The sequence below is a fragment of the Prionailurus viverrinus genome, chromosome A1 (genome assembly GCF_022837055.1).
Source record: "Prionailurus viverrinus isolate Anna chromosome A1, UM_Priviv_1.0, whole genome shotgun sequence".
NCBI classification, from domain to species: Eukaryota; Metazoa; Chordata; class Mammalia; order Carnivora; family Felidae; genus Prionailurus; species Prionailurus viverrinus.
In genome coordinates this window covers 10,541,917-10,569,028 of record NC_062561.1, presented here as the reverse complement: position 1 = coordinate 10,569,028, position 27,112 = coordinate 10,541,917, and the positions used below count along the sequence as shown (strand labels likewise).

Genomic DNA, 27,112 nt, shown 5'->3' with positions numbered 1-27,112 from the left:
TTTTTAAAAAATATTTAAGCAATCTCTGTACCCAACATGGGCCTCAGACTCATGACCCGGAGATCAAGGGTTGCATGTTCCACTGACTGAGCCAGCCAGGCACCCCACTCTGGACGTTTTTTCACAATTTGAACTTTAAAACTTCTCCTATGTACTAAAAGTCATTCACTTAATAATAATAATAGTCAGCATATACCATGCTTTTTATAGAATAGACATTATAGCTTACAAATACCCCGCCACAACCTTTTAAGATAGAGGATTGTTTCCATCACCATTTTTCAGAAGAAAAAACTGAATCACAGGGAGGTTAACTTGCCCACGGCTATACAGCTATTTAGTGACAGACCTAGGATTCAAACCCAGTTAATCCAGCTCTAAAGTCAAGGCCTTCATACTACTCTATGACACACTTCAGTTCATATTTTTATTGATCATTCATGAAGTACATGGCGCTGTGCTTATTTATGTAGATGATGTGAAGTATGAGACAGGATTTGTTTCATCTTTTCATTAAGTAACATTCAGCATCTTTCTCCTTTCCAAAACCCCATGTGTGTATACATAGCATTACTTAGTATTTTGCCCCCATCTTTGGTGCTGTCTGTACTGAAAACCCCCAATATAGTGAAAATAGCTTACTGGCGGAGAAGAGCTCATAATATGACACCTAATACTCATCTATCCCCACTGTAATATCTGGGTCAGCTAGAGCAAACAAATGGCTCAGTGAGGACACTCTGGGCCGGAGACTTATGCTGCAAACTACCTGTTGTGATGTCAATAATGAGAGAGCACACCCAGCCTCCATGCTTAGCCCATCTCCCCATTTCTCCAAGAAACCGACACCAACCCCAGGAAAGTATTAAGGCCAAGGTCTGGATCTTTTGCTACAACTAAAAGTCTAAGAATAGCAACATGAATTATACACATATGTTGTTGAGCACTGCCCTATATAGCACAGAAATATTTTTATTAAAAATAGAGACTCTACAAATCCATTATAGCAAGTCAGAGTATGATTATACGGTGAAGCATATGAAATTACCACCATTCAACCTTTTTGACCTACAAAAAACCTGTTTCCTTATGTACAATGAGTACAGTACATAGAGTATCATGTGTAGGACACAGAGTATTCTTAGCCAGTGAACCAGCTTCCCAGAAGGTGCTTTGCTCAGTCTGAATAAGGTTGAACTCTTTGGTCTCTCTCCCATTATTGTATATTCTTGTGGTTCAACTCTGACAAAACTAAACAGGGTACGCAGGTGACAGTGCCTCGGCTGCTGCAAAGCCTCATGGAACAGCTTCAGGGTGATGTGAAGTGCAGGCTGAGTGGCTAGTGGCCTTCCCAGGAGAATGTCAGAGAAGCAAGAGTGAAAATCAGCTGCCACGTAGAGGGCCATGCAAGACCTAAGACGTTATGGAGCTCATCACGTCGTTGCGCTGGAAAAATGGAACAGAGACATGTCACAACTTCAGGAAGTACGACAAGAATGAATAACTGTCAGGATCGCCTTTTCATAGGGATGACCCCCAGCAGCCCATGTTTCTAGAAAGCATTCCCTATATTAAACATATATGCAGAAAATCATAATGATAGGTCTATGCTTTGTGGGGACTGTGATGAAAAGGCACCGTGCTAACTGCTTTGCACGAATGCATTAGGGTTGTCCAGAGCGACGGAACCAGTGGGATATGTATACAATTGAGATCTACTTTGAGGAATTGCCTTACACAGTGGTGAGGCTGGCAAATTCAAAGTCTCTGTGGCAGGCCAGCAGGCCAGAGACTCTCAGGCGGGAGCTGATGCAGCCATCTTGAAGCAGAATTTCTTTCTTCTCAGGAAATCTCAGTGTTTCTCTTAAGGCTTTTCAACTGATTGGATGCCACCAATTCAGGTTGTAGAGGATAATCTCCTTTACCTGATGTCATTGGATTGCAGATGTTGACCACATCTATGAAATACCCTCACAGCAACCCTTAGATGTAGTATTTAATTGAATAGCTGGGTACTATGGTGGAACCAAGGTGACAGCTTAAACTAATCGTCACAACACGTATGCCATTTTTGTCCTCATGAAAAATCTGTGAGGATGATACCCTTTTATCCTCATTTTACAGATAAAGAAACAAGTTCAAGAAGGTCAAGAACTTGCTCAGGATAACACAGTTTGTAAAGGATGGACTCATGTTTTGAAACTAGGGAATGTAATTTCAGAGCCTCCGGACTTAACCACCGGGTCCTGCTGTCTCACCAAGCAGCGAGGATTTTATGCTAAGCATTCAGGAGTTGAGAAAGCAAAAGCCAGCAAAACGTAAAGCCAAGAAGAGGTCAGTACGAGTGAATCACAAGCTTTCCAGCATCATTGGCTCCCTGGCCATCTCACCACGCTGTGTACACATGCATGTGACCTATTAAGTGAGCCACAGTCTACATAGAAGGAAGATTATACTATAGGGCATACAGGGGTACCAGCTTGTGTGAAAAAAAAGGCAGATCAAATCGAATTACACGTAAGACAGAAATCAGGGGGATGAATGAAAAAGTCCTTCTTTCTGCCATTCCACATAAACTCCTTCCAGGGTTTTATTCCAACTGGAACGACAGCATTAGCACTATCTGGGAAAGCGATCCCTCAGAGCTGCGACAATGTGGACCTAGAAGGACGTAGGACTTGGGGACTCCCTGGAAAATCAAGTAGACAGCTAGTTGGGGCGGGATTTTATGGTTGCCCAGAGGACTGTTCCTCACTTCCCAAACACCTCTCTCTCTCACCGTCACCCTCCCTTTCCCATAGACCATAGTGGCACTGGCAGAACCTTTCCATGTCCCCAAACCTCTTAGCTTTGTTTGCAGATATTTTAGCAGACCTTGTTCCCACCTTGGGAGAAAAATAGAGGCCAACAAAGACAATCTTCCTAAACATCTTTTTATACCACCCCCAAACATAGATCTGTACCAATCCTCCCCGGCTTCCTCTATAAGACCACCCCTTGTCTTATGTTCTCGACTCCAAATATCATTGCCATCCATCCACTCTAGAACACAACCCATCAGTCATCATTTTCTTCTCCCTCTCTTATATTTTCAACCTTTTTGGTTTTTTCTTTCCCCTCTGCCTGCAAGTTGAACAAATGCTGCCACCACCTTAAAAAATACCTTGCATCTAGATCATTGTAATAAGCATAAATAGATGCAAATACTTTACAAATGGGAAAATTTGATCCAAGGAGTTGGGATCAAAAAAAAAAAAACTATATTCTGATTATAATAAACACATCTTACATATAAGAATATAAAGATACTGTAACATAGGGGCGCCTGGGTGGCTCAGTTGGTTAAGCGTCTGACTTCAGCTCAGGTGATGATCTCACGGTTTGTGAGTTCAAGTCCTGCATCAGGCTTTGTGTTGACAGCTCGGAGCCTGCTTCAGATTCTGTGTCTCCCTCTCTCTCTGCCCCTCTCCTCGACTTACACTCTGTCACTCTATCGCTCTCTCTTTCAAAAATAAATAAATATTTTAAAAAATCTTTTAGGATATTATTAATAAAAAGATAGAAAAAATAGATTCCTTCCAAACGCTAAGCAAAATATATCAAAGAAAACTTTGAGATGAGAAATATTATGAGAAATAAGAAAAGGAAGTTTTATAGAGAGAAAAAGTTCAGTTTACCAAGAAGATATAAAGTAGTCTAAATCTGTATATGCTTAAAGAGACTATTCTAAATTTGCATATTCTTCTAAATATAGACAACAAAAATTAGCAAAAGAGGAAACACGTATCAATAATGTACTGTGGGTTTCGACATACCACTACCAGTAATTTTTAGAGCAAGCAGACACACATACACAGTGAGATTTCAGATGGTTTGATTAACATGATCTGACTGAAATATCAATAAACTGTGCTACCAATGAATGTAGAAATGCACTATCACTATGCCTACAGATACGTTCAGCCGAAACAGGCACGCGCATGTTCCCAAAGACATTTACAAGAATATTTATAGCAGCACTATTCCTAATTGTCAACAACTGGGAACAACCCAATGATATCAGGACAGATGAAATAAATGAATACATAAATGGTATTTAAAATATATACATACCTCGCGTCAACCCTGCTTCTCCTCGAGCTACCATAACTTTCCTTCGTTTGCTTCTCTGACACTCGTTAAGTAAAAAATACTTTCGGAAAAAAAAAATACCAGCTGTTTCCTCACTTCCGTTGCACGGTGCTCAGTCCTTAGCAATATTCCCAGCCCCCATCATGCCACAGAAATTGCTCTGGTCTCCATTATGTTGTTTCTTATTCCTGTTCTACTGGGCTGGTTTCCTGGCATCCCCTGAAACTGATGGTCACTCCCTGCAACCTGCAACTTTCGTTTTCCTTCATTTTTTTATGTAACAATTTTTTTAATGTATTTAATTTTTAATTTTATTTTAATTCCAGTATAGTTAACATACAGTGCTATATTATTAGCCGCAGGTGAACCATACAGCGACTCGACAATTCTATACATCACCCACGGCTCATCACAAGTACGTTCCTCAATTTCTTGATTTCTCTCTTGGTTCTCTGTTGCTAAAGCCTTTTCTTTTTTCTTGGGTTTTCAGCGTCTTCTGCGGCCTCTGGTTCTGTCACTGCAGGTGCACTGAGACATGAGGCCTCATCTCTGCGCATGCTGGCCGATGATAGTGCCCCAGTTTTTGGTGCACAGCTGTGCCGGGGCAGTAGGCACAGTTACGTGATTGAGCGTGGACTCTGAAGTCAGGTGACAAGCTAACTCTGCAAATCAAGGCCTCTAAACCCAACCCTTCTCCTGAGCTTTAACCAGAGGGGCCCTAAAAATAAACTTAAGCCGGGTCAGATCTGTGCAGTGAGCCACTGTTGCATTCCCTTTGCGTTCATGCGCTGTTGAAAGGCCGTATCCTGTTCTCGTAATACCAGACCCGATTTATGCACTTCTCAGATTTGCTTGGCTATGTCGCCTGCTTGGGGAAACAGATGACCCTCCAGGAAGATCGCTTGGCGCCAATGGCACTCTTGTCAGGGCGGAGAGGTGACGTGAATCTACTGAAGACAAGCTGCCCGACCTCTGTCCTTGCCCTCCTGATGGAGGCTGACTTCTCATTGCACCAGGCTCCCCAGCACTTGGCCCTGCCTCAGCAAGCAGCTGCTTTGGGTGTCCCATGTTGCTAGAAACAGGACCAAACCCACCTCATCTCGTACCTCTGACCTCACACTACGGGGCTCTCTTTTCCTGCCCTTGTGCTTTGCCGTCACTGCTGAAGTACAGATGCCAGAAGCTTCCTAAGCTCCCCCCCACCCCATCCCACCGGCTTTCCAGGATGGGTCTTTCAGAAGGCAGTGTGCAGAAAGGCAGGCATAAAATGTTGCTGGCTCGTGCCCTTTCACTAGCTAAATGCCACTGCTCTTGTGGAAAAAATAACCCAGAAATGTTAGAGAGTTACACCCCAGTGGTAGAGAGAGGGGGAGACTTTGTTCAGTGAGCAAGAGGAGATAGAAAGCAGCCAACAGATTCTTCTTCCTCTCTCCTCCCTAAGAGACTGTTCCAGGATCTAGTGGTTCCATTTTCCCCTCTCTGGAGTTGTCTGAGCAACCAGCTAAGTTTCCAGGTAATCTGGACAGCTTGGAATGCACTCCTTTGCCCTTGCTTTCTCTCATCCCCTACCTCACTTACCTGGTTCCTTCACTCTTGCTTCCCTGTATCGCACCCCCTCAGCAAAACTTTGGCACTTAAAGGTCACGATCTTGCGGCCCGCGAGTTCGAGCCCCGCGTCGGGCTCTGGGCTGATGGCTCAGAGCCTGGAGCCTGTTTCTGATTCTGTGTCTCCCTCTCTCTCTGCCCCTCCCCCGTTCATGCTCTGTCTCTCTCTGTCCCAAAAATAAATAAACGTTGAAAAAAAAAATTAAAAAAAAAAACTTTGGCACTTAAGTTTTGACTCAGGCTCCATACTCTAGGGCAACCACACTAAAATATTCACAATACAAAGGAAAAGGGAGCATAATCCTCTTGATTCTTTACTAAGTGCCTGTGTTTCTCGCTAAGAGATCTACACTTCTCTCTCTGAATCCTCACAGAATCTCCACAATAGGTAGTATTTTTCCCCTATTACAGTGAGGAACAGAGGCTCACTGAGGCTTAAGAAACTTACCCAAGGTGGCACAGCTAGGTGTGACAGAGCTAAGGTGCCAACACCCACGTGTCTGGCTTCCGAGACAGTATCCCTCTCCCTGTTCTTTACTGTTCCTAGTATCAGGACTTTGCATTCTGGGGATTCTGTGAAGGTTCCATGTGGTAACTCATTGTTGGACTTTCCAGAAGCTTTGAGAATGATTCAGTGAAGAACATTTTAAATATCCAAGCACAGCACCATAAGAGAGTCCCAAAATGACAGGGTGAATGATCAAATCAATAAAAGCAGATGGTTAAAACACCCTTATTATTGGACATTTAGATATCGCTTATATTCTCATTTCTAAATGGAATCCCATTAATGAGCCAACGAAAGGTCGTGAAAGGAGCTGTTGCAGGAGGGGACATAGACATCCAAAGGGAGAAACAAAGGAAGAGAGTTCCACCCCACCCAAGCCTAGCTCTGTGCTCCATCCATGTGTGAAATCACTTGGTCAAGCTCATCTAGACCATCCAGATCTGCCTGTTCTCCTCATAAAGATCTCTGAGAACGAGGAGTACAAAGATTTAGCTAGAAAATTAATCTTGAAATGAAGCAGAGGGGTCCTGACTGCCAGAGACTGACAAAGGAAGGATTTCCTCATCCTGCACAGACTGTTACTGGCAGAGTTCTCTGTGTGTCCCGAGGTTCGGGCCAGGATTGTGCTTTGGAAATTGGAGAAAGACCGAATTTGGACCCTAGTATAGCACTCAGCCCCTCTCCAGGTTGTGAATTACAAACTGGACCTTCCCACCCTGTGTCCCTGCTGCAGGAAGGAGATGTTTTTTGTGTGATTACAAAATCAGACTGTTTACAGATAATTATTTTCTCTTGGTCTGAGAAAGTGCTGGAAGATTGACCTCTTGAACATGCTTATTAATTCATAAATGCATACTTATAAAAACAGGTGGATTTGTCTAAACATGAGGAAAGCATTAATACCACTTGCCTGATACCGAAACTCTTGCCTTAAAACTTGATAAGCGTTCTGAGGACCTCCAGGAACTCTGCTGTGCCATAGGAGGTTAGTTTTCTGAGCGTCATTGCCAGGAGAGGCCTTTTCCTTTTCTGTATTGTCCCTGCATGCTGTTCAGTCACATAGCTGCCGTGCCAAAACCCTCACCTAAAGAATCAGCACTTGTCTCTTAAAATATGTAAACCTTTCATCTCCTAACAAAACCCGTTCCAAGAGCTTAAAACACATTGTCTCGAGTTGTAATATCACCTGGGAGTCTTGGTGAAATGACAGGACATTCTGATTCAATAGATCATAGTGGTGGGGGGGGGGGGGCGGGGTGTTGGGGCTGAGATACTGTATTTCCAGCATAGCTTCTGGATATGTCAGTGCTTCCGATCCATGAACAAAACTTAGAATACCAAGAGCTTAGAAGACTACCTTGATTTTCTCTTGAGTGTTTTAAAGATCATTTGGTCTCTAGAAAAATCTGCCCCTTGAAACTGCCTCATTGTTATCAACAAGCTGTTCTGGGCACCACTGCAGGAATGTTCAAACAGATGGGGATAAAGTTAGAAACTGAAAACATCACACAAGAGCCGTTCTCATTGGCCACATTGTTTTAGCTCTCGGCGCACGCACAAACTCAACGCTGACCTAAAGGCTTATTCTCAAAATTACACACAAAAATGGATTTTGCCAACACTACTTGACTAATATGCTTGTTCCTGAGACCACCAGCCTCGTTTTATTCAGTCTCAAATTGGTTATTTTTCTTTGGGCAGTTTCAATTATTGTATAGGATAAGAAGATTTAAATGTTAAAACACATAAACAGAAGTAGCTCAATTGTGTATTTAAATTCTGTATTTGTTTTAACAGAAGTAATACTTGTTATTCTGTCTCTATTTTAGGGTTTTCATTTTCTGCCTGGAGAATTCAGCCATTTTAATGTCAAAAAAAAAAAAAGTATTGTGGAAATTCGGCTAGTCCAAAACATGTTTAACTGTCTAGAACAGATGAGGGAAAGGGTATTGAATTAGGCAGCTTTTTCCAGATGCTTTAGAAGTGCTTAGTTAATATGTATTGCCTTTTACCCAAAAAGCATAGCTATGTGTTATCTTATATAGAAAAATACCTTAGAGAAAAATTGAAACAAACATGTGGTTGTATATAAACTATACCAGTTCTTAGATTTATCCCTTACATTCATTGTTGAAAACTGCCTGCCTAGATCAAATCTTTACCACCACATTTCTATCACGTCCCCCTGGTCATTATCCCTGTTTTTAGAGGCTATCTATTCTAAGTAGATACCAATTCAAAAACAATTTGCCAAAAACTCCTTACTTTAAGGAGATTAAGACCTTAGGAACCGTTTATCATATCACTCTCCTATTTCAAGACATTTGCTCAAAACCTGTCGTTCTCAACCCACTACTCAACATCCTTCATCAAATAAGTTAACAATCAAAATCTTAGATTTGAGAGACCAGTATATTCATTCCTCAGCAGAGGGAAGTTAAGAATCAAGTTAGTCTTGATTATTTTTCTCTTGTCCATACTGATCTGTGCTACCTAACTATGAATTCAATTTCCTTAAAAAACATAGAACTGGGGCGCCTGGGTGGCTCAGTCAGTTAAGCGTCCGACTTGGGCTCAGGTCATGGTCTCACGGTCCGTGAGTTCGAGCCCTGGGTCAGGCTCTGTGCTGGCAGCTCAGAGCCTGGAGCCTGCTTTGGATTCTGTGTCTCCCTCTCTCTCTGGCACTCCCCCGTTCATGCTCTGTCTCTCTCTGTCTCAAAAATAAATAAACATTAAAAAATTTTTTTTTGAAAAAACATAGAACTATTCAAATTATTTCTTCTTCGGTGAGTTTTGGTAGTTTGTGTATTCAGAGGAATTTCTATTTCATTGAAGTTGTTAAATGTATGTGCATAGAGTTCTTTTTTTTTTTAATATTATTGTCAAATAGGTTTCCATACAATACCCAGTGCTCATCCCAGCAAGTGCCCTCCTCAATGCCCATCACCTACTTTCCCCTCTCTCCCACCCCCCCCCCATCAAACCCTCAGTTTTTTCTCTATATTTAAGAGTCTCTTGTGGTAGAGTTCTTTATAATATTCCCTTAGTACACTTTTAACATATGTTGGGTCTGTAATGATACCATCTTTTCCCCTCCTGATATTTATAATTTTTCTCTCTCTCTCTCTCTCTCTCTCTCTCTCTCTCTCTCTCCTTCTCTGGTTAATCTGTACAAAGTTTTACCATTCTTATTGAACATTTGAAATACCAGTTTCTGGTATTTACTTCTTTTCTGTTTTCAATTTTATGGATTTATGCTTTTATTATTTACTTTTTTCTGATAACTTTGGTTTAGTTTGTTCTTTGTCTAGTTCCCTAAAGAAGAATTATATCATTAACTTGGGGCCTCTTGTCTTTTCTCATATATACATTTAATAACATATTTTCCCCTAAACACTACTGTAGTTTTTACCTCACCAATTTTGATATGTTGTATTTTCATTTTCACTCTGATATTTGCTCTCCGGCCCATGGATTGTTTATTATCTAATTTCTTATCTAGATTATTATCTAATTTCTAAGAATTGGGAGAGTTCCAGATATTTTTGTTATTGACTTCCAGATTAATTCCATTTTGATTAGAGGATATATTTTGAAAGATTTTAATACTTTTAAATATGTTAAGGTTGTTTTTATGACCCAGTATATGTTCTGTCTTGATAAGTATTTCCTGTGCACTTGAAAAAAAATGTGTATTCTGCTATTCTTTGGTGGGATGGTGTTGTTCAGGTCTTCTATGGTCTTGGTAATGTTTTTGTCTACTTGTTCTGTTACTGAAAGACAAAACTGAAAGCCTCCAACTATAATTGTAGGTTTATTTCTCCTTGCGGTTCTTCCAATTGTATTTTAATACCATTTTTTGGGTTTTGTTTTGGTTTTCTGTGTGTGCATACATATAAAAGATTGTATGTCTTCTTAGTGAATTGACCCTCTTATTACGTAACGATGCCTCTTGGTAATTTTCCTTGTTCTAAAGTCTACTTTGTTTAACATTAATAGAGACAATCCAGCTTTCTTTTGTTAAGTGTTTGCACATTACATATTTTTCTTTTCACTTTTAACCTATCTATATCAAGATGTTTTCAGTGGGTTGGTTTCTCAACAACACATATTTGAGTCTTAGTTTTTTGTCCAACTTAATGATTGCTGTCTTTTATTTTGTGTGCTTAGACCATTTATATTTAATGTAATTATTGATAAGTTGGTGTTTTAGTCTGCCATTATTTTGTTTTTTCCCCCTCTATTTTGTATTCCTCTTTTCCCCTTTTGTGAAAATGTTTGAAATATTTAACTTTATATTCCATCTTAATTTATCTACTCTCTTTTTGTCTTTATCCCTTTGTGTGGTTGGTCTAGTCATTGCCACATACATATGTCCCTTTTTATAGTCGATTAAAATTAATATTTTACCTCTTTGGGTTAAATGTATAAAATGTATCCTCCCCCTTTTATGTTGTATTTGTAGTTATCATATGTATTACATCTACATACAGTAAAACCTACCCAGGCAATAGTATAATTTTGGCTTTGTATCATCATATGTATTCCAGAGAACACATGTACATACGTATTCCATATGTAGAGGAGAAAATAATCTGTCATATGTACCTAGTCGTTTACCACTTATGTTGCTCTTCCTTCATGCCTAAAGTTCCAAGTTTCCCTATGGTACAATTTCCTTTTTTCCTGAAGTTCTTCCTTTAACATTTGTTTTAGAGAAGAAATGCTTTTGACTAAAATTCTCTTCATTTTCTTTCAACTCAGACTGTTGTTATTATTCCTTCATTCTTCAAAGGTATTCTTATTGGATAGAGAATCCTGGGTTGACAGTTCATTTCTTCTACTACTTTTAAAGTGTTGTGTCCCTTTATTCTATCCTTTATTGTTTCTCATGAAAAATCCACAGTCATTCAAATGTAGTGTGTAATTTTTTTCTCTGGAAGCTTTCAAGATTTTTTTTAATGTTGGTTTTCAGCAATTTGATTAAGATGTATCTGGGCATGGTTTTCTTTGAGTTTATCCAGTTAAGCGTTCATTAAGTTTATTTGAAACTGTAAACTTATCTCTTTTACCAAATTTTGGAAGTTTTCAGCCATTATTTCTTCAAATATTTATTCTGCATCATCTTCTCCTTTCATAGGTTTCAACTGGCATGAATTTTGTATCTTTTTATACTATTCCACAGGTCCCTGAGACTCTCTTAGCTTTTTTTCCAATAAATTTTTCTCTGGTATTCAAATTGGATGTTTTCTATTGCTCTATTCAAGTTTATAGATTCTTTTCTGTGTCATCATTACTTTACTTTTTTTAGTTCTAAAATGTCCATTTTATTTTTTACAGCTTCTCTTTCCCTGCTGAGAACTATTATCTTTCCATTTGTTTCAAGATTGTTCAACCTTATTTCATGAAACATAGTTATTATAGTTGCTTTGAAGTTTGTTAGAGGATTTAGATCACCAGCATTCACATCACTACAGGGTGGGCAGCTGTTGAGTGTTTTTTCCTTATGAGTTATTGAGATTTTCTCTTTTTTGCATATCAAATGTGTTTAAATTGTATCCTAGACATTTTGAATATAATCTTATAAAACTCTGAGTCCTTTTGAAGTCCTTTTACATCTGGGATGTAAGACTTCCAGTTCTAGCCAAGTTGAAGTAAGAAACTAGTTTCACCATCTCTTGGAAACAAACCCACCACTAAAAGGGCAAAATATAAGCAACAGGGGTTTTCAAGACACTGGATATCAGGCCATTGAGGACAGCAATCTGTACGGGACAGGGAACAAATGAGGGGAGCTCTAAAATTGCCCCTTTTAATTCTGTAAGAGAGTTCTTAGACCATGATGCAGGGGGTGGAAACCAAAGCAGATTGCAGTGGTTTCCCTGAGTTGAGTAGATTAAGCTGAGCATCCACGGAGACCAAATTGGCTAGCATTTGCAATACAAATAACAGAGATGGGAGAGATCTGCAGGGGACCCCCTTTGAGTATTCTCAAGAGTACTGCTCAGTGCATATGTGTGACGAAAATACTTGATGTTAGCAAATAACCACCCCAGAAGGATCAGAGGAAACAGTCTTTGGAGTTCACACAGGACCAGAAATATGACCTCTTTTCACCAGCCAGAATGGGAAACCTCATATCCCATGAAACATCTAGTAAAATACTCAGAAGCATCTTATTTCAGTAGTGAGCAATAATTAGCCTTAGGTTAAATGCCACTCTTATTCTACCTAAACAAATCTTAAAAGCAAGACACAAAAAGGCCAACCTGTTTCTTAATTGCATCCCAGGAAAAACGATTAAGAATATTTATAGGAAAACAAAAATGTCCGGCACCTAACAAGGTAAAATTCACAATACCTGGAATCCAGTTTAAAAGTCACCAGCCATGCAAAGAAGCAGAAAAATATAACCAATAATGAGAGTAAAAATCAATCCAGAATAGGGGCGCCTGGGTGGCGCAGTCGGTTAAGCATCCGACTTCAGCCAGGTCACGATCTCGCGGTCCGGGAGTTCGAGCCCCGCATCAGGCTCTGGGCTGATGGCTCAGAGCCTGGAGCCTGTTTCCGATTCTGTGTCTCCCTCTCTCTCTGCCCCTCCCCCGTTCATGCTCTGTCTCTCTCTGTCCCAAAAATAAATAAACGTTGAAAAAAAAAATTAAAAAAAAAATCAATCCAGAATTGATATAGATGTTAGAGTTAGCAGAGACATTAAAAGTTATTATAACCATATCATACATGATCAGAAATTTAAGTAGAGACATAAGATATTTTTTAAATCCAAATCAAATTTCTAGAGATGAAAACTACAATGTCTAAGATGAAAACTACATAGGATGGTATTAACAGCAGATTAGATATTATTAGAAATAAAGATTAATGAACTTGAAGGCAGTAATAGTAACTATCCAAACCAAAATCAAGAGTCAGACACCTAACCACTTAATTAACTGAGCCACCTAGGTGCCCCAAACTCTTCCTTATTTCGAGGATATTATAAAACAGAAGTAATCAAGACAGTGTGGAATTGGCATGAAGATAAATCAATAGAAAAGAAGATTCTAAATATATATGAGCATATCAACAAGTATAGACAACTGATTTTTGACCAAGGTACAAAGGCAGTTGAGTGGTAAATTGGATATCCTATGCGAGAGAGAGAGAGAGAGAGAGAGGGAGAGGGAGAGAATTTCAATCTATACATCATACCATTTATAAAAATCAACTCAAATCATAGATTTAAGTGTAAAATCTAAAACTATTAAACTTCTGGAAGAAAACAAGAAAATGAAAAAGATAAGCTACAGACTAAGAAAAAATACTTTGTCTATTTTTAATATTGAGTTCACTATTTCCTTATTGAGTTTCAAGAATATTATAGATAAAAGTCTTCTACAAGATGTGCATTTTGGAAATATTTTCTTTCATTTTGTTGTTTGTCTTCTTATTCCTTAAACAGTCTCTTTTTTTGTCTCTGAATTTTTATTTAAATTCTGTTTAGCTGGGGCATCTGTGTTGGTTAAGCATCTGACTCTTGGTTTTGGCTCAGGTCATGATCTCATGGTTTGTGGGTTTGAGCCCTGCATTGACAGTGTAGGGCCTGCTTGGGATTCTCTCTCTCCCTCTCTCTCTGTCCCTCCCCTGCTTGCTCTCTACCTCTCTCTCTCTCTCTCTCTCTCTCTCTCTCTCTCTCAAAATAAATAAATAAACATTTTTTAAAAATGAAATAATTTCCATTTGGTTAACATACAGTTTACTATTAGTTAAAGGTGTAGAATTTCACTATTCATAGAATTTCATGATTTGTAGAATTTCATGATTCATCACTTACATACAATACCCAATGCTTATCACAAGTGCCCTCCTTAATCTCTGTCACCTATTTAACCCATCTCCCCATCCATCTCTCCTTCAGTAACCATCAGTTTAAACAGAGTCTTTTAAAGAGCAGACATCTTTAATTTTGATAAGGTCTATTTTATCAATTGTTCATTCATGGTTCATGCTTTTGGTGTCATAATGAAGAAATCTTGCCTAACCCAAGGTCACAAATGTCCACTCCTTGGTTTCCTCTAGAAGTTTTATAACTGTAGGTTTTACATCAGAACTATAATATACTGTATTACATTGTGCAAAACATAAAGTCAAAATTTTTTTAAGTTTGAAAATATTTATAAATTAATAAAGAATTGATATCCAGAACGTATAAAAATACTCAAAACTCAGCAATAAGAAAATGTACAACCCAGCGAAATAAGCAAAAACAACGAATAGATGCTCCACCAAAGAAGATATACAGATAGTAAATGAGCATATGACAAGATGCTCAATATTATCAGTTATTAGGAAAATGCAAACAAAAAGCACAGTGAAATACCACTAGTCACCTAATAGCATGGCTAAAATTGAACAGACCGGTCAAACCAAATATTGGCAAGGATGTGGAGGAAATAGAACTCTCATGGGCTGCCTTTCATAGGTCAGATTTTTAAATGGTACAGTCACTTTGGAAATGAGTTTGGTAGTTACTTGGAAAAGTTAAGCATGTAATTACTATGGGATCCATCCTTCCTCTCTCAGATACTTACCCAAGAGAAACGAAAACACATGTCCACACAAAGCTGCCATTTGGGCTTTTGTTAATAGCCCCAAACTGGAAACAACCCCAAATGTCTATTAGTAGAGACAAACAGACACATTTTGTATACCCATATGTGTTAGTCTAGATCCACATGTATTAGTGTATATCCAGATGCATTAGTTTCTTAGGGCTGCCATAACAAGTGTCCTGAACAATGGGTATGTATTGTTTCACAGTTCTAGAGGCTAGAAATCCAAAACCAAGGTGTCCTTCTATGTGCTCTGAAAGAGATCAGTTCCAGCCCTCTCTCCTAGCCTCTGGCAGCCTCAGGAATTTCTCGACTTGTAGTTGATGTTCTCCCTGTGTGCTTACATCATTTTTCCTCTGTGCATTTCTCTGTGTCCAAAGTTTCTTATTTTATAAGGAAACCAGTCACATTGGATGAGGGACCACCCTAATAACCTCATTTTAATTGATTGTCTCCGTACTCATCCTATTTCCAAAGAAAGCCATATTCTAAAATACTAGAGGTCAGGACTTCAACATATCTTTCATGGGGAGGGGTGGGGGGAGACACATCCTACCCATAACACTATGCAATGGGTTACTATTCTGCAATTAAAAGGAAGAACATGATTCTGAAAACATTTATGAATGAAAGAAGCCAGATTTTAAAAAATAGTGCATACTATATGATTCCATTTATGTAAAATTCTACAAAATGTAAACAAGCCATAAACTATTTACTTTTGTTAAAGAAGGCAGATCGGTGATTACCTGAAGCAAGGGATATGTAGAAACTTTTGTCGGTGATGAACGTTTGCTATATTTATTGTGATAATTGTGGTCACGCAGACAAAATGACTTAGAGGCAAAACAATCAAATCCAGTCAGTGGAATGAAACAACAGGGAAAAGTACTCCAAAGATCGGCACTGTTGGGTGTCATTATCCAGGACAAAGGAACCAGTGGTTCTCCCCTCTAGCTTCACCATCGTGTCACTTATGCTCTTTGTACAGCCTACCTCAGAGATATTGTGAGTTTGGTTCCAGACCACCGCAATAAAGTGACTATGACAAGTCCGAAGATCTTTCTGTCTTCCTAGTGCATGTAAAAATGACGTTTACACTGCTATAGTCTATTAAGTATACGGTAGCATTGTGTCTAAAAAGTGTACCTACCTTAATTTTAAAATACTGCTAAAAAATACTAATCATCTGAGCTTCCAACGAGTTGTAATCTTTTTGCTTACGGACGGCTTTGTCTCAATGCTGATGGCTGCTGCCTGTTTCTCTGGGGCAGTATTCTATGTAAATGGATAGGAGTATCAGTTTCGCCAATGACTGGATCCTTGGCCAAGATGTTTTCTTCCTCTGGGTCTTAGTTTCTTTGACTGAAAGACAGATAATCATGTCTGTTGCAATTCAGCTAGATTTGATAATACATACAGTTGTTCCCTATTAACACAAAGAAGAGATTTTTTTTAAATTTATTTAATAAACTGGCATAGTACTCTTTGTCAGCCATTGTTCTAAGCGGTATTCAAACACGAATTCATTTAATTTTAATACTAATCGTATAATGTAGGTATTATTCTCCTCATCTTTAAAGTTTGAAAAACCTATCCAATGTTACAAAGCCATAACGTGGCAGAGTCGGGACTGGAGCCAGAGAGCAGTCTGGCTACAGTCTGTGTTCTTAACCACTGTGCATCACTGCCTTATATTTGGGGTTAAGTGTACACTTTTAACAGGAAAAAAAAATCCATGTCACTCACTAAAAATGATAGTCGTGTTGAAGCGACGGTTTTCATTATCCAGCATTAAATAATACGTCTTCTTAGTTACTGTTACTATCTACCAAAGTTTCTAACACACAGTAGGCACACAGAAATATCGATTAGCTGACTTGTCACATAGTCAGTTCTCAGTTAGCCAAACTGACAAAACAGAGATCAAACATTTTGTCTACGATTCCCCTTCCTAAATGTACTTCCCTGGCGCATTTACTAACTTGTCTCTCAGGCATTCTGCAAGCTGTCAGTAGATTTTCTCTAACTTTATCTCATTAAAAATATCATTTTCTATTATGTCTGAAGTCCTTTTACTCCCTCAGCCACTATGAGTCTATAACTCATCCCTTTGTTAGCTCAGGGATGGCCAGTGGGTTTCATCGGGAGGGTCAACTCTGGGCAGTTGTGTCTCCCTTGGAACAATGTCTGGGGCCGTGCTAAGGCTGTCTCCTGGCATAATCATATGTAGCCGCATTCACAGGGGACTAAGGGAGCCATGGACATAGGGCCACACTTATTCCCATCCCTGTGTCCCACCTCCTTGCTCAGTACTACGTGTCCAGCCATCAGAGTACAATAATGGTGAGGGACTCAAACACCACTGTTAGAGGATCCTCAAATGGTAAGAAAGACATCTTCACTTTATTAAATTGAAGTCCAGTAAAGATAGAGCCAGTAGCGTTGATTCCTGCTGGTCACTCTTCAGAGCCTGCTGGGATTCTACTCCTTCTATTTCCTCAGCTTCAAGTGGCTGGCCTCTCAAATAAGTGATGCGAGAATCCAGGATCATTAGAGATCCCTTTAAGCTCACAGTGGAAACTGGAGATGATGCAAGTCAAATCAAGGGTGGAAACGGAACCTGAGAACCTAGTGCTTTGGCAATGGAACATAAGGATCCTGGTCTTCTGTGAGCATTGCTTTATCTATCTATGAAGTGTCACCTGTTTCTCAAGGATGAATCATTGGAAATAAGATAATATATTTACAGGATAAAGATAGGGAATATCTGAAAATCATTAGAGTTCATTTCCTAATATTAACTGAGACAAAATCAAGTACTCCATTTAATGAAGTACATGACAACACTAAAAATAATAATAATAATAATATTATTATTATATTCATTATTATTATTATATTATTATAATATAATATAATATATTATATTATATTATTATTAATAATAATATAATAATAATAATGAATATAATAATATTATTATTATTATTATTATTATTTTTATTATTATTTGAAATGCTCTATGAAGGAGGAAGTTACTCAATTTTCTTCCATCAAGTGGCCCGCTTCCTAGAATTCTAAGGAGAAGGTCTCTGTATGAAGAGAAGAAAAAATAGAAGATAGCTCAGTGGAAGACTGAAGAAAGAAAGATTGGGCCAGCCCCGGCCATATACAGAAGAGCCTCTCGACCAGAAGGTCAGTGATTGCCTCAGAATACGGCACTGTCCTCAGAGCACGTTAACTCTTGGTCCTGTTAGTTTCCTACTGTAGAGAGGCACAGGGCATCATGTTCATTCTTTCTACCTCAGCGACCTCTGACAGCCTGGAATACTCCACTGGTGCTTGCTTGGATTTCTTTTCCCACCACCGTGGCACATCTCTTCAGAGCAAAGATTTCAGGCACATCTATCTGATGGACCAGCCTGAGACACCCATGAACACCTATGGCAGAAAAAGAAATTACAAAGCTGTGTAAAAATATTTCTGCCATTTTTAACTTTAGAACATTAGAAATAGACTTTTAAAATTGAAAGTAACCCAGGGGCTTTAAATATCTAGATATTAGGGTTTTTTTTTTTAATAAACTGCCTAATGAAACTGAGCCCTTTATTCCTCAAAAAAAAAAAAAAAGAGTGGATAGAACTGTGTCATTTCACAAGGTGACTTTTTTCAAAGCCTTTTTGACTCTCAACTTTATAAAGGATAACATTCAATGGTAACTAAAAGCCTCACATTATTCGTTCCTCTTTGAGCTTCTCTTGAATGTGGTCTCTGATCCTGGTGTTTTTGGATAGACTCCCTTTATAACAGCTGCCCAATGATCCATTGAAATGACAAGCGAAGGGCCACATGGTGGGCTGAGTGCACTTAGTGCAACTGTGACCAGAGAGATGACAAAAAGGTTTCTTCTAGTCAGTTGCAGAAATGCCTCTACACCCGTGGATGACAGAGAACTCCAGGTAACCTCCCTGGGGGTTATTTTTAGCCAACAACCATTAATACTCATGAGCTTACTACTGCAGAGATCAAATTCCATAGCACCAGCTTTGAGAAACACAAATGTGGAACGCTTTGCTTTTTTGACACAGGTTTTTTTAAGGGACTCCATTTCTAGTTAACGTGAGCAACAATGAGTTGGATTAAGAAATGAGTGCTACATGATTTCTATCTGTTTGACATAAATGAGTAAAAAAAAAATAAATGTCATTCATAAGAGGCCCATTATTTTCTTTTTAACTTTCTATTTTAAAATAATTTTAGATTTACAAAAAGTTGCAAAAGAGAATGGAATAGAATCCCATGCCCATTTACTCATCTTTCCCCAAGGGTGACACCTTTTATAGCTGTAGGACAATATCAAAATCGGTAAATTGACATTTGGCAGATTACTATCAACTAGATTACAGACATTATTCAATTTCATCAGTTTTTACACAAACTCATTGTGTGTATGTGTGTGTGTGTAACTTACATGGTTTTATGGGCAAGTTCTGCCAAACTTTCAAGAAACAGATTATTCCCAATGTATATTAGAGGAGTACCCCATGAAATGTCAACATTCAGTCAGTTGAAAATCAACTCTGAGTTGAAAATTTGATACATAAATATGATTCCATTTGTGCTATTGAAAGTTTGCAACAATACTGTGTTCTTCAATTTTGTTTTCTTACTGAGTTTATTTTTATTGTTTTGATTTTTTCCCTAAGCATCGACTTCACCTCAGGTCATGATCTCACACCTCATGAGTTCGAGCCCCGCGTCGGGCTCTGTGCTGACAGCTCAGAGCCTGGAGCCTATTTCCGATTCTGTGTCTCCCTCTCTCTCTGCCACTCCCCTGCTCACAGTCTGTCTCTCTTTCTCTCAAAAATAAATAAACCTTAAAAAAAATTTTTTTCAAGAAATGTAAGTAGTTTTTTCTGTCCATTTAAACAAACATTTTATAGCTGAGGCAAAGATTGTTTTGGGTTTTCTATGTAGACAATCTGATGTGAATAATGACAATTTTATTTCCTTCCTAATCCTTGCATTCTTTATTTCTTTTTCTTGATTTATGACTCTATCGAGGACCACCAGAATAATGTAGAAAGGGCATGGTAGTAGTGAGTTCTTGATTTTCTAATGAGATGATTCTAATGTCTGTTGTAGGTTTTGGGTAGTTAACTGTAATCAGATTAAGGAAGTTCTCTTCTGTTTCTTACCATGTCTTTACCAAGAGCTTTTTTTTTTTCAATCATGAAAGAGTATAGAATTTTACCGAATTCTCTCTGTGCTCCTATTGAAGTATTTGTAGGTTTTTCTTCTATATTTATATGATCAACTACATTTAGAGATTCTCTAATGGTAACCACTTTTCCATCTCTAGGATAAGCCCAACTTGGTCAGAATGTAGTTTCTGTTCTTTATATTGCTGAATTTAGTATGCTTTTTATCATACCTGGCATTTTTTATGCAGATAAATGAGTGATGTTGTCTTATAATTTTCTTTTGTTATACAGTCCTTGTCTGATTTCAGTGTCACCGTTGTGCTGGCCTCAAAGATGGGTTGGGAAATACGCACTTCTCTATTCTCTAGAAAAGTTTGTCCTATGTGAAATTTCTGTTCTTACAGATCATGGAATTCTGGAGTTTGGAGGAAAACAAGTTTTAATCAACACGCGTGTCCATTACCACTAATAGTTTTTTTATACGGGCATATTAAATATCATGGTCAAGTCTTTAAAATGTGGTGGTTTTAGATAACATAAATTGTTCCAGTCTTTCCATTTACTAATTCTTGACTGGGGAAGGTTTTGTTTTTCAGAGCTCCAATAGGCGAATATAGTGGTGCGATCCACTGGAGAAAGTTTTGCTGAGTGTGGCAAATACCATACGACTCTACCAGTAGTTGTTTCACTGAGGTTGAACAAATCACAACACAGTCACCAGATTTACAAGCTTATCTTGCTAGTACTTGGTGGAACATGGATCCGAATCCTGACAAACTGCCCTCAGAAAACTTAAAATCCTGAATTCCACACTGAAAAAGACGTAAATCTACACAATGCCTGACTCCCTCTATACTGAAAAATAAATAAAATACACACACACACACACACACACACACACACACACACACGTTAAGCCACAAGGAGCACTATCATAACCACTTTCTTGCATATATTCTCAACCCCTCAACTACTGCCTGGACTCACCATATTCATTTGGCAGAATCACAACCCTAGTTAATACCAGCTGTTTGCTTATTTCATACCTGTCTTTGTACAGCTAATACGGCTGGAGGAAAACACACAATCACGCTGATTGATCCTACTTCAAATTTCTAATTTTAAGTCAAATGAACTCTTGTTTTATGATGCCCAACTTCCCTATTTCATTCACTCTCCTATTCTTTGAGACAAATGCAGTCAATTCTTTTTTTAAATTTTTTTAAAGTGTATTTATTTTTGAGAGAGAGAGAGAGAGACAGAGCATGAGTAGGGGAGGGGCATAGAGAGAGGGAGACACAGAATCCGAAGCGGGCTCCAGGCTCTGAGCTGTCAGCACAGAGCCCGACGTGGGGCTCAAGCACACAGACTGTGAGATCGTGACCTGAGCCGAAGTTGGACGCTTAACCAACTGAGCCACCCAGGTGCTCCAATACAGTCAATTCTTGTTATTTGCTACGGTGACGTTCTTTGATGTCACCAGCAACAGTGAACTAATGCATACTGAACCAATGCTCCTAGGAAAAATACAGAGTTAGGTTGCTACGAGCTTCTGGCCACATTTTCATCAACTGATCACATATAATCTTGTTCTTTGTGTGTTTTCATTTAAAGACATCTTACTGAATCTATATTATTGATTCATTAACATTTAAATCAGAGACAATAGCATTACAACTCATGCCTGAATTGTCCAATAGTCATATTTTCTCCATAAGGCACACCACAGCCTCCTTGCTCTTAGGAACACTAGACAGCATTTCAGCACTATGCTTGGAGGTGGGCATTTTAGGCAGCAAAAGCACCATTTTGTGCTAAAAGTATGGCTCTACATAGGCAACGAAAAGGTCACTTTCTTATAGCACGAGGGCTAAAACAATAAAGCACAGTGTAACTTGGTCAGTCTCAGCTGGGAGCATACATGTCGGGTGACCACAATTTTTCATAGCTCTGAGTGTGCACATACCTGCAAATGAAAACACTAAGACTGCATGCTTGAGGGTGACAAGTTAATTTTAACAAATGGGTGAATTTGTAAATGTTAAATCCACAAATAATGAGAATCAACTCTATTTTACCATCTTCTTCTCTCAAACCTTCATCATCTCCTCTCCCCTCACTCTAACTCATGACCTTGTTTTTCACTTCTCGAAGCAATCGGAACTTCTCTTTCCTACCCCCACTGTCAACCTTCCAGCATCTTCTCCCACATATCCTATCTTCCTGATCTCTACCAGAGATAAGTTCTCCTTGCTTCTATTTAAAATCGCCTCCCCCCAACACCCATCTGGGCACTAAGACCCCATACGCTCTCACCTCCTTAATGACACTACTCTCGCTATTCTGCCCTCTCTGCCAAGTATCAGTTTTTCTTTCTCCTACGTCATTACCATCAGTGCAAAAATATTGCTCTCTCTTCCTTGTTGATAACTTCTGGAAGTTATTGTGAAAAACGTTTTAAAATACGCAAACAGTTTGGAAAATTCCAGATTCCTGTCTTTAATACTAATGAAATAATCAGAGGTGAGATTAGTAATTGCAGCAGTATTCATAAAAGCAAACAATTAACTATGGGACAGAATAGGTGGATCTGGGAGGTATCATGCTAACTGAAATAAGTCACACAGATACAAACAAATACCACATGATTTCACTTATATGTAGAATCTAGAAAACAAAATAAACAAACAAACCAAAAAAGCAGACAGACCCATACATACAGAGAACAAACTGGTGGTGTCCTGAAGGGAGGCTGGGGGGGTGGGGGGGAATGAATGAAGGGGACTGGGAGATACGAGCTTGCAGTTATGGAATGAATAACTCACAGAAATGAAAGGTACAATGTAAGGATGATAGTCGGTGGTATTATAACAGTGTTGTATGGCCACAGATGGTAGTTACACTTGTGGTGAGCGTAGCATAATATAAACTTGTGGAATCACTATGTTGTACACCTGAAATATAACATTGTGTGTCAACTATACTCCAATTAAAGAAAAAAAAAAGAATTGAGAGCAACCTAAATAAACAGTAGGAGGCTGGTTAAATATACACAGTAAAATACGATGTAGACATTATAAGCTACAGATTGCTATTAAGTGATATATTCATTTCTATTAATTAAGTTAAAAACATAAATTACTACACAAATTATATTGTCCTACTTTTATAAAAAGAAAAAATAAATTCATTTTGCCTCTGTGGGTTTGCACCCTGAAAAGTAATTGGAAGGATATTTGCCAACATTTTCCTCCTGGTTTCCCTGACGCCCAAGCCCAGGGTCTTAGGCACTGCACTCAAATCTCAGGTGTGCCTATTCCCAACTAAATCGTGGCCCAGAAAGCCACACTAAAACTGTAGATGCATTGCTAGCTTATTCCTAGAATGTCAAAACAAAAAACTGGGGTTGCAGTGTCTTCTTTTTCTTATATAGATACACTGTATTTGATTGTAATCCTGGGAATGTAACTAAGGGGCCTCTTAACTTGAACAAAATGGCTGCCAAAGTGGTGAGCGGGCATCATCCTTCCTTACTCAGAGACCATGAAATCCAATACCCCTGTGGAATAAGAACAAACAGCTCTTCAGTAGCGAAACCAATGAACAACTATCTCGAGACTGTGTTTAAAAAACAAACAAACAAAAACTGCAATGCCAAAGAGTAAGCAGAGCATTTTCTAGGGCAGGTGGGAGGTGTGTTTGTAGTGGGTTGACTAGTTCAAAGCCAGACTCCTCTCTTGCCAGCTGTTCTGATTCTCGCAAATTATCACCACAGTTACTCCTCCATGAATCCTCATCAGATATTTTGAGAGATCAAGAGTATTTCCCAAAACCCAACCCAATTCCCCGAAACAGGTAAGACCTATCATCAGATTCTAAAACTCACCTCATACACTATTAAACAACAGTGCATTACGTAAGGAAAAGATAAGAATCAGCAGAATTTCAATCGAATACTATTTTAGTTGTCAAAGGACTTAAGTACTCACCTCAAACTCTCACCACTATGCTTTTACCTGTCCCTTTCCCCTGTTTGCCCCGTACCCTCCCCCATCAGTCAACTTCAAGCACTAGATTCTGCCTTTATAGAAGACACATATCAAGAGGTGTTTGCTTGATGATTATTATTTAAATGATAGTTTTATGTATCCTTCTGCTTTATATCTCAAACAAAGTAAAAATAAATAGGTCTACGATGAAGAAAATGGTTCACTTTTAGGGGTTTTAAAAATTACGTCCTTTTCAGGGTACCTGAGTGGCTCAACTGGTTAAGTGCCTATTAATTTCAGCTCAGGTCATGATCTCACAATTGGTGGGATTGAGTCCTGCATCGGGCTCCTCATTGACAGCACAGAGCCTGCTTAGGATCCTCTCTCTCCCTCTTTCTATGCCCCTCCCCTGCTTGTGCATTCTCTCTCTCTCTCTCTCTCTCTCTCTCTCTCTCTCTCTCTCTCTCTCTCAAAATAAATAAGGTTAAAAAAATTATGTCCTTTTCTTCCCCATATCTGTTAGCAGGTCAGGACAGAACTTTGACCCTTTCATGACCCCAGTCTTTGCCTAGGTTGAGTCAGCTTCCCAATCTGTTCCCATCCAGCCCAATGTCAATACTCTACCCCTGCAGAATTCAGCCTCCTTAGGGCAAGAGTGCTGCCCAATGGGCTCCTAAACTCCAGGAACCTCGTCTTCAGGTCTATCCAATCAACGTATGGACATAGAGAAATACCTAGAATTCTTTAAATCAGGATTTTTTTGTGAAAAGAGCAAAACAGTGTACTGAATGTGACCGAACACATACTTCAAAATGAAAACCGTACAGTTTTTTATAGGCAGGTAAAAGGGCATTTTTATCCAGGCAACACCTGAGGAACCTCAGAGCTCATGACCTCTGACCCAGAAGTCAGCTGTTGATGCTCCAGGCAGACTGCTTCTTAACTGTCATAGAACATTGGGAATGTTCTTAACTGTCACTGACGGCAATATCCAGACATATCTCTTGTTGCACCTGACAGAGCAGGAACCCTGTAGGGACCTTTGAAACCAACGGATATTTAGATACTTCTGCTGGACCGAGTGTCCCCAAAGGAAAGCAGACAGAAAGGAAGAAGTAGGGTCCTGGGAGAAGATACCTGTGAATAAAGAAGTTTAGCCAATTGGCTCTGACAGGGCAGGGTGAAGCATATCACCCAGACACCAGGGACGTCCTGTGTATCCCTGAGCCAGCTTTTCTGCCCAGCTACCCACAGCCTCCTCCCCTTCCCCAGGGGAGAAGTGTGCTCCAGAAATGGAGGAGTGGGGGGCGCCCTCTGGTCCAAAGGAACAAACCATGTCACCTGTGCTCTAATACCATTGGAGTGGTGATCCAGAGGAGAGGGGCAGCTGTTGAGGAAGCGACCTATGTGGGAGGAGACCAGAGTATGGAGAGGAGGCCAGAGAGATTGCAAAGCCATGTGTGCTTTGCTTTTAGGAATATCAGTCATCATGCCTCCTAGATGCTTCAGGAAAGAAAGTGAACTTACCTTCCTAGAAGGAGGGCCATTCAGATAACCAATGAAGACACACTTAGAAATCCTCAGGAATGTTTTGAAGAGGGATCGTGAAGGGGGGAAAATCGGAATTTTTCTGAGAAGAGAAGTGGGAATCCAGAGCAGGGAGAGTGGCAGGGGAACCACAAATGGGGAATGTTAATGTCCCCAGGGGCAGATAAAACTGGCTGCAAACTCAAGGCATATGCGGGGGTGGGGGTGGGGCCAATGATATGGATCTGGAATTCTTCCGCACTCAAGGGATCAATGATAACCCTTCAACCAGAGTGGATTAGGGAACCATTCTGGTCCAGTCTGGGTCCTCTTCCTCATGTCCCTATCCGTGTTCATAAAACATATCTTCACTGGGTATCCCCTTCTTGGTTTGGTGCCCTTATTTCTGAGACCTGGACTTTCTTGCTTCGGAAGTTGCTCCTAGAACAGCCTCCAGTTACACGGTCTTTCCCATTTATTTCATAGCAGGCTCCACTGCCCCACACTATGCTCTGTAAGACTTGCTGTGGCCACAGGGGCTGCCCTCCCTAGCCCAAGCCTGCTGTGCCTGTTTCTGTGTTCTCTTTGGCAACTGCATTCTTCTCTCTTTGGGACCCAGCTTCTTTTTACATGCTATGGTAATCAGAGAGGTGTTTTAAACCCAGCTCCACAGCTGAATATTACCTCAAAAGGATCCCCGTTAGAAAAAAAAGAATTGGGATGGGTTATAATTTTAACGTAAAAGGCCAGTTCCTGCTTGAAATTAGAGGTGAAAAGTATTCCCCACTAGTCTAAACCATGACACCGATCCATCGTTTACGCAGGAGGCAATAAACTTCTTTCTCTAGCCTCCCACCCCCATCCTCTTGCCATAGTAGCTGATGGCAAAGTCTATTTTGCTAATTGTGTGCCTGTAATGTAAGCCTCCATTGAGCAGGTCCTCAGACTTTGCTGCCCACCTCTGGTCATTTTGCTTCTTTGTTTCTTCACTTGCCACCCGGTACCCTGATACCTAACCTCTAGGTAACCAGGTTACCTAGCTGGTGTAGACTCTTTCTGCCCCTCCTTCAGGGGGCCAGTAGGATCCAGGTTATCTCCTTCAGGGGGCCAGTAGGATCCAGGTAGCAGGGGTCTGGCTGCCTTCACAGGAAGAAGGGTCTGGAAGGTGCAGTCAAGATGTTGAACTCCAGAAGTCAGTTGAAGCTAAGGGAAAATTAGATGCCCTACATCCATATTGACATGTCCAGAGTTTGGAAATCGAGGTTTCTGAAGCACTAAGCCCCCTGGGGTGGAAGTTGACACCTTTGGCAAAAGGTCCCGTGATGTTAAGAGAAGCACATAGCTTCGGGTTCTTATTCTGCCAGGTTGGTTGGGTGAATTAGGGCAAGTTACTGAAATCTTTATCCAGACTTCAGGGAGGATGGGGAAAAGCTGGGGAGGGTAGTTAACCGGGAACATTGTGGATCTGGAGATCCAGACTGAGACCAGCAGGAGGTGCTGAGATCAGGCCGAGGGCATTAGCTCTGTGTTGTTCTG

The 27,112-nt window shown here is 39.7% G+C and overlaps 1 long non-coding RNA gene across 3 annotated transcripts; it reads right to left on the bottom strand.

Annotated features, from left to right (window-relative positions):
* Nucleotides 1-936: 936 nt before the first annotated feature.
* On the bottom strand, nt 937-24,961 carry LOC125167352 (uncharacterized). Of its 3 annotated transcripts, none has more exons than XR_007152776.1 (5): nt 24,856-24,961; nt 20,291-20,475; nt 18,122-18,297; nt 16,007-16,218; nt 937-1,446 (listed from the first exon to the last, which is right to left on the bottom strand). It is a non-coding gene; the product is annotated as an uncharacterized LOC125167352 (long non-coding RNA). The 3 variants fall into 3 exon arrangements; XR_007152772.1 differs by having other exon boundaries at nt 18,160-18,297; XR_007152779.1 differs by lacking the exon at nt 20,291-20,475 and having other exon boundaries at nt 18,160-18,297.
* Nucleotides 24,962-27,112: the final 2,151 nt, after the last annotated feature.